Below are 8,547 nucleotides of genomic sequence, written 5' to 3'. Positions count from 1 at the left end.
ATCATCCCCGACCATCCACCTCTGCTAGATCCCCATCATTCACACTTAGCCTTTCCAGGTCTTTTTAATCAGCTATGGTAATTAAAGCTTGTCAGAGACCAGGTAAATTATTACATGTTGTACATGTTGTAGCTCTCTGACTGCTCTTCTTGCTCCAGTGTAGAACAGCAGACAGTGTCTGAGGTAACCCATGGTGAGACCTCAGTAAAGGCTGTGTATTCAGGTTTATCTTTCTCAGTATTTACTGAGAAATGCAGCAAGTCTACTCCAGCTGACAACAAAAAGCAAGAGAAGGACATGAAAGTAGAGTCTGTTGTGAATTTGGATGGGGGAGTTCAAAGAATTTGAGGTTTTGAGGGAAAGGTCTTTTTGGTTCAGAACATGTTACACAGAAGTCACAAATGTTGGATCAGAACTTCAGGAGGCAGATTGTGAAAGGCCCTTGGAAGATACATAAGAAGGAAGATACGAGTTGCCTCAAAAGGATGAGGAAGGGGATGCCCTTTATAGAAGATTTTCCAGTGGAATCTGACAGCAACATAATGTGGGGTAGAGAGCAAGTCCTAATCCTCCAAATCTCTCACAGCAGTAACCAGAGCTGGGCATCTTTCCATAAGACGCAAACAAACACATAAACAGAAAGGCAGTGTCACCGCTCAGTGAATAATTTTTGGACAGGTATTTGCCCGCATCAGCCAGAATTCTACTGGTGCTCTTTTTCCATTACATCCTATGTAACAAGCTTAAATGGGCTGCACTTAGAAAAAAGAAAAATGACAATCTTTTCCTAAATAGCTCACTTTTCTGTAAACGCCAATGTGAAGATGGCCAGAAGGTTCACTAGGGAGAGAAGCAAGACGCTGCTGTCTTCCCAGTCCCCGGTGGCTGAGCTCCTCTGCCTTATAGCTACCCTGCTGCAGCAGATCTGTTCAAAGCTGAAGAAGTCCCACTGGTGATGCTGGCACACTTGGGTCCCAGCGATGAGAGCTGCCTGCTGCAGATGCATCAGTGCAGCTGGCTCAATAGCACATTTTCCCGGGAGGTGCTAAAACTGGTTGGGACAGTAAATAATTAGTTTTTCTGCCTTTGGCTATAGAAATGATTATGAATTTTTAAGTAATTAGAGTGATTGAAGACATTTCTGTTTGCTTTCTTTTAGTTGTGTTGCAAAGCTTAGCTTCAAGAAGGAAAATACCCTCAGAGGAGGTTGACAGACAGGCGGGAAAATACAAAGATGCTAAGAGATCAGAAGAAATTCAGTGAGCATTAAAAGCTGGGGGAGAAGGCCCTGATAAAGGGGGATGACTTTCATAACAAAGGAATTATTTTTCTTGTTCAGTCCTTCCTTTATCTGATAACAGGCTATTCCCTGAGAAAGTTGGCTCCTGGGAAGTTAGTTTCAAGCAGAAGTTGAACATGAAAGTTCATTTTTTGGCAAAAGTTACTTTCTCTTTAATTTATTTATTTTTGTAAATTTATCCTAGTCTTTTTTTTTTTTTTTTTTTTTAATTAGCAGAATGCTGAAAGATACTGTAGAGAGAAGTTGTCTCTATTAAGGCACATAGGATTTAATCTCAGAAGTATACTACCTCCCCCATGGCCTGCTCAAGGCTGCCTGCTTATGCCTCCTCTCTTGATGGCAGTTCTGCCTCCAGGACTCTTGTCCTCTCTGGCAGACTGGCAGTAAGGGGTCCCCTGATGCAATCTTGGCTCTTGATCAACCTACTTGGCACAGCAATGAACCTGGAGGTACTTCATGTTTTGCACACAATGCCTCACACTTGTTAACTTTATGTCTCGCCTTGTCAAGTGAAATCAATATTGATAATAATAAATCCATTACCAATTAATTATGAATGAATTATCATTCCCTGAAAAATACTTCTAAGGTGAAAACCACATTAAGACATTTTCTAAAGGTTCCCTGGTTACCTCCTCTACTGCATAAATGTTTCTAACGGTTTTAAAACCCTTACTAAAACATTCAGTTTTTTCATCTCTTCCTCCACTTTGCCCTTGACCCACCATCTGGCTGGATCAGAAGGCATTTTTCACCAGATGATTTTAAGCCTACTGTTATAAGGGTGCAGCAAACACCACACTCCTTCTGTTGTTGCAAATAGGGCTGCAAATCTGACCACACAATGGTGTAACATCAGATGAATGTGCATTGAAAACTTCCTCAGGGTGGCAGTGAGGGCCCAGAATGATTTGCCTGAGGTGTGATACCTAAAACGTGCAACTCTATTATCCCACCATGGCACCATGAACTGTTTTCCCTACTGGGAAGACTGGATTGGTTGTGATTGCAGATTGGGGATCTCTTTTAAACCAGTGGGAGAAGCTGAATGAGCCTCCTCCAAGTCCTTCAAGCAGGTGACCAAAGCATATTTTACATCTCATGGAGGAAAGTTAAGAGGATGAACAAAGAGGAAAGAATGGGAGCTTCTAAAGAAGAGCTAAACAGAGTATCTGTATGGCTTTAAAAACTCTTCCCAAAAAGGCTGACACAGGAAAGACTTAATTTTTTACTGTTTAAATGACACCAGGGTGACTGGAGTTACCAGTTAGAAAAAGCCACTACGTGTTTACCCAGCTCAAATCTTTTCCCTTCAAAGTCCTTCTTCAAAAATTTATAAAGCTGTAAGTCTTGGAAAGAATCTCCTGCAATCATTTTGTCCTATACCTTCCCATGAGTCAGAATAAGGTTTAGTCACCTCTTCCCTGTAAGGTGTTGCTCTAACCCGTTCTCAAATCTGCCAGTGAAAGGGCTCAATATCCAGACAAAACCTAGTTCCCAAAGTGTAGCTTAACTTTTTTTTTTTTTTTTTGCTGCAGATGATGTTGATTTATTTTCATCCTTCTCACAGTGGCCATGGAGAACAAATGATGGCTGTCCTCTCTAAAGCAATTGTTTATATATTGAAAAACTCATACATTTTCCCCCATAGTCTTTTTCCTCTAGACTAAACAAACTCAGTTTCTTTAACATTTCCTCATCACTCATGTTTTATAAAGCTTTTATCATTCCTGTTCCTTTATTCTGGACAGTCTCCAAATCATCCACATCCTCAACTCTGCTGGGCCCTGCTTGGCCATGGCTGACAATCTGTCACTAAGAAAAATGCCATGCTTCTGAGTGAGACATTAGAGATCTGTTTCCAGATTTAGCATTCTTCCATTGTAGATGTAAGCATTTTAAATTCTGCCAGTACTGAGAAATATATATATATATATATATAATAAACAAAACAACACAAAGTCTCACATTCTTGAAGGTGATTTGTCAGTTTTGCACTTCAGTGACTACTGTCTTTATAATGCTGACGTGTTCCGTGGCACTTTCCCCACCCAGCAGCATGGCTGCTGAGGCAGTCAGAGGCCTTGCAGTCAGCAAACCTTGTAGAAGAGCCTCTTACAAGGCAATGTAATTAAAGTCAGCATTCAAAGCACTTCAAATAATCAAAGGACCTAGCAGCCCAACAGAGACAAAATCAAAGAGCCTGGCATGGAAAGAAACCCAGCAACCCTGAAGGCATGAGCAACCAACCTAAAGAGATTACATGCCAACAGAGGGAAGTAGAGGAGGAACTAATGGCATCAACAGTTGAAAAACACACAAATTCAGGAGACTTCAAAAAAGGAGTAACTGGGCTACCAAATTACATGTTTTTTAAGTATTTGGAGTAAGGAAGAGCATATGTGGTTAGAGTGTCCAGGCTTGGTTTAATCCTGGCCACAGAAAGCAGTGGGTGTTTCCTCCTTGGTATGATTCATGACTACCAGCAAACACTTGTGTAGTTTTGAGTGGTCCCACACTCAGTCAAATCAGAAACATGCTATTGTCTTCTTGCTAAGCTTAGAAAAGGGCTTGTGCACTCAAAGCCCATCTGTTTTATAAGTCAATATCAGCTACAAACCTCATCACATCGATATCCTTAAGATGTTATAGCTGCTATCATGAAGCTTGCAACTTTTGCTGGTGGGTTGTTTACTCAAGAGGAGCACTCAGCTCAAGAGAAGTCTAATTTCCAGAAATCTCTTTTTCCTCTATGGGCTGACGGAGGTTGCACAAAATTCTCAGCAAATTACAGAGTAAGCAACTCATATCTGATTTGAACTCTTTATTGAAAACACCTCCTTGACTTCCAGGAAAATTCATGGATCCCTCCACATAATTCAGGGATCTGTTCACTAAGCAAGAGACAAGCAACAGTTTTATCACCCATACCTTGGCTGCTTCTGTATTTCTAATAACTTTAGTAGAGAAACACAAATTCCGTGTTGTCTACGTCACAAAGTTATTTTAAATGGTAGAACTGGGACCAACTCATCCTAAGGGTGAAACCAACAAAGAAGAATTTGGTGCAATTAATTTAGCAAGCTTTCAGCCTGATGATGCTTATTTAACCAATGTGGATGAAAGCAAAATTTCCCCACGGCCCCTTCTAAACACCTCAACTAAGAAAATAAGCATGAGTGTGGTAAAGAGCATGTTGATACCCCAAGGGACCAGAGAAAGTGCAACAACAGAGTGCCTTATACAGAAGGGGGAGTGTTAAGCATGTTTAAACCAAACATTTCTTTCCCTTTCCTTTGGGATAAAACTATTTCCCATGGAAACTAAGGCTGTGCCCCTACATGTGTAGCCCGGGGAGAGATGCTTTGATGTGAAAGAGAATCCTGGTAAAGTACCGGATGCACAAGCCAATGTGGAAATAGGAGGGACTTCCAGAAGCAGGAAAAAGCATTGTCCCACAGGGGCTTCCATCACCCCCCCTAGGTCATCACTCAGACTGTCTGGCTAGCTTCCTCCTGATGGTCACTTTGCCATAAGAAAAGTCTTGTCTCAGACATGGGGCAAAAGTTTATAACTTTTCCCTTACTTTAGACAGCTAAATGAATGTGAGATTTTATGGCATAATCTAGATATAAAAAACTAAATTGAAAATGTCACAAATTATAAACCAAACACTGCTTTTAAGTGCACCACAGAAAACTTGGAGAAACCATGAGAACTTCAGAAAAGTAGAAGTGCTGCAAATTTGATTTTGTCTAGGGAAAAGGGAGAGTGATTTAATTCCGTAAATTTCTAGGAATAATACAAAGAAATGAGTATGAGAATTAGCATGAAAGTCTTACAAGTGTGTACACTCATCTGCTGTTGGAGCTATATGGTCTATATGAAGGGAACCTGCACATAGTGCAGATGATTTGCTTTAGGTTATTAGTCTCCAGGGCAGATTGTGTGGGGGATCTGCACGTGAACACTTGCCTGGTATTGCAGGACTCACAGCCCAAGAGGAGCCAGTTCTAGACATAAAATATTCTATGGTGATTCTCCCATCTTGTTCTTTAAAAGACCCAAACGTTATTCTCTGCTCTCTTTACCCATCACTGAGATGAGTGCTGGTCATGGCCTAAACTCCACCAGTGAGCTTAAACAGAGAGCACTGCTAGTACTACCACACGACATAGAAGGAGCAGAAGTTCTCCTGCATGCCCGTTATGGTCACATGTGGAATCTGTTCAGCAGCAGCAAAAGATAGTGTGAACCATGATAGCTTGTTATTGTACAATAAGTCCGTCTTCACCCTCCAAGTTTTCACCATTGTCAAGGTTCTGGTGGGTGCTGGTTCTGAAACAGCTGAAAGGAAATTGAAGTATCATTTGATTAGAGACCTTATCTAGGCACATGGGCCATATCTAAGCAAATGGCCCTATGATGGCAATGGTCAGGGTTTGTTCCTGTAAGTATCTCAGAATGAGGCTCATACGCAATAAACTATGTCATCATTTCCTTGTATGTTCTGGCTCACAGTGACAGAGAAATCCAGTGCGATTTCTGTGACAAAGACGTTGTCAGTGCTCCCTCCAAGAGTAAAATCGGGCACCTTGTTTCACATTCAGAACAATGTATTTGTTTTAACTACTTAACTGAATGTGTTGAATTATTTCTTCGGTGACTAGAGAGGACTTTACAGTGGTGACTTTTGAGGCTAACAAATTAGGTGTATTTATTACTAAGTTTGCACTTGGTGCCTACCTCACATAAATTAAGTACACCAGCTATCTTCAACATCACTTGCATCGACTGTCTACTAAACAGATTACTGCTTTACCCCATGTTCTTAAAGATAAATAGAATATTGGCATACGGATCTCTAAGCAACATCTCTGCCTGAAGATATGGGGAGCGGATGGGGTCAGAGTTCCTGAAAACTGAGCCACAGGATCAACGTCACAACTAAATCTTTGTGGTCACAGCTAGATCTGATGTCCGGTTGACCACTCAAAGTCCTTTGAAATAGGACCCAGAGCCAGAAGAAACTCCAAGCCCTCCTGTGCAAGCACTGGTTTCCCCTCTCTCTTTAGTGGGAGTAAGAGTATTTGACTCTTACACAGGGAGCCCTGAGGTGTATTTAATTAATGCTCATTATGAACTCTGAGAGGAGGTTGAGACATAAACATTATTATAGCTTCAAAGCCTGTGGGGATCACTCAGGTTTTACTCAGCTCTCTTATGCTGGCAGAGTTCTTACTGACATCTGGACAATTCGAATATATGAAACAAAGTGTTTAGAATTTGGCCCATAATGTACCTGTGTCTCTCCCGGGCTGGACTTTGCTCTAATCCATCCTACATTCTTTGAGTCTCATCTATTCATTGACTAAAGCACCAAGTGCCTTCAGAGGTGTTGCTCCACCAGTAAAGGTTCTCATTCAAACATTGCTCACTATCAAACAGTCTAACCCTATTAATAATAACTTTAAAGAGAACAGAGAAAGAGGAGACAAGAAGTAGATTCAGTTTAATAAGATTTTTCTTTCACCCAAGTTTTATGTTCCTTTCTTTTATCTTTTTATCAAGGCAACCGTATTCTGAAAAGCCTGAGGGTATAATAAACAACAGAAGGTGATGCAATGGCTGCTCATTATTGCTTGACGGGTGAATCATCATCCTACTGGCTGTTATCTGCCTTATTGGAACAGATCACCGAGGGCTGCACTGAACATGGGCCACAAAATGTAACACTGCACTAATATCATGATGTGACATGTCAGTCTCTTTATTTCTAGAGGAGTTTCCTTTCAATTGCACATAGATAAAATCATAAGAAAGGGTGCCCATGGGATATATTAAAGATTATACCTGGGCCTTATTTTTAACAAAGCTCAATTGATACTGACTGGCCAAATCCAGCAACCTGTGCTTACACCAGTGAGCAGCTGTTCATGCAAAAAATTCCATTGTTTCATCAGGGCATATCAAGCAAGCGACTGCTCCCTTTCCAGAATTAGTACTAAGGTTTTTTTCCTACCCCACCCTGCTGTTTTACACAAAATACCACATCCTACTTAATTTTTATGGTATACTAGGGTACTCTTTTTTTTTTTCTTTCCCCGCCCCCGGTTTTATGATTATTGTACTACTGGGATTAAACCGAGAATGAAATGTTTCCACAAGCAATATATGAGCATTAAAAAATGCCAAAATAAACATATTTTACCAAAACCAAGATTAATTATTTTATCTTTTTCACACATGATGCCTAGTCTACATGAAGACCTCCATAATTAAGATCCTAAAACCTGCCTTGCCTGGCAGAAGAGGCTAGTCTGTGGGTTTGTACCTGAGGTTCTCTAACCAAATGACAGTTTTGATGTAAAAATACTAGCTTTTGGTGTTAACTATACAATTTAGCAATGGTGATATGTTTTTGGTTTGGGTATTTAATTATACTGACCTGTTGTCTTACATCTGGAGTCCATGAAAACACTTCAGGTCCTTCAGGAAACAGGCACAGAGGCAGCAAAGAAGATTTGTGACTTTAGGAAGTGCCTCTGCCGAGCTGTCTCTAGTCAGCCTCTGCAAAACAGATCTTGTTTACTCCACAGTATTTTGTGGTATTTTTTCTCTTTGTTTCTTGCAAGACTTTGTGCGCCTTTTCCCAAACCAAAGCTTTCAGGGTTTGAACTAACAACTGCAGTACCATCAGCTGTCCCCTGGGAGGGGGATGTGGTACTGCATGGCTGTAATCAGATGACAGAGTGCCTAGAGCAGAAAGAGAGGCTTAGACTTCATGCTGAGCTATCTGTGAAGAATGAGAAATCAGGACAGCATGGACTTAATGAACTTATACTATTTCTTAGAGACAAGACCCACTGCACTGTCCAGTATTCACACAAGGACATCTTCCCTCTGCACCAGGGAAGAGATTTGTAACAGCAAAGGTGTCTAAAAGGCTTTGTTAGCCATGTCACCAATGAAGGAAATTAGGATGACACTCACAGTTGCCTGGCCCAAACCAGCCATGCAGTGGTGGAGCAAGGCAGGGCCACAGCGCTAGGACTGTAGGAAGCTAAGGCAGTCCAACAGTCCACAGGTAAATGGTCTGTCTGTCCCAGCTCAGTCAGATCTCCCCATGCAGAGCCTAGCAGCTACAGAAAAGCCCAGGATGGGGTTAGGACTGGTTGCTTGAAGCTCTGTTGGCCAGCCTTTCCCTCCTGTGAATAATACATCCCTAAAGGAGCAGCACAAAGTCA

This window comes from Corvus hawaiiensis, chromosome 5, assembly GCF_020740725.1.
Source record: "Corvus hawaiiensis isolate bCorHaw1 chromosome 5, bCorHaw1.pri.cur, whole genome shotgun sequence".
Lineage (NCBI taxonomy): Eukaryota > Metazoa > Chordata > Aves > Passeriformes > Corvidae > Corvus > Corvus hawaiiensis.
This window is presented reverse-complemented; position numbering follows the sequence as displayed.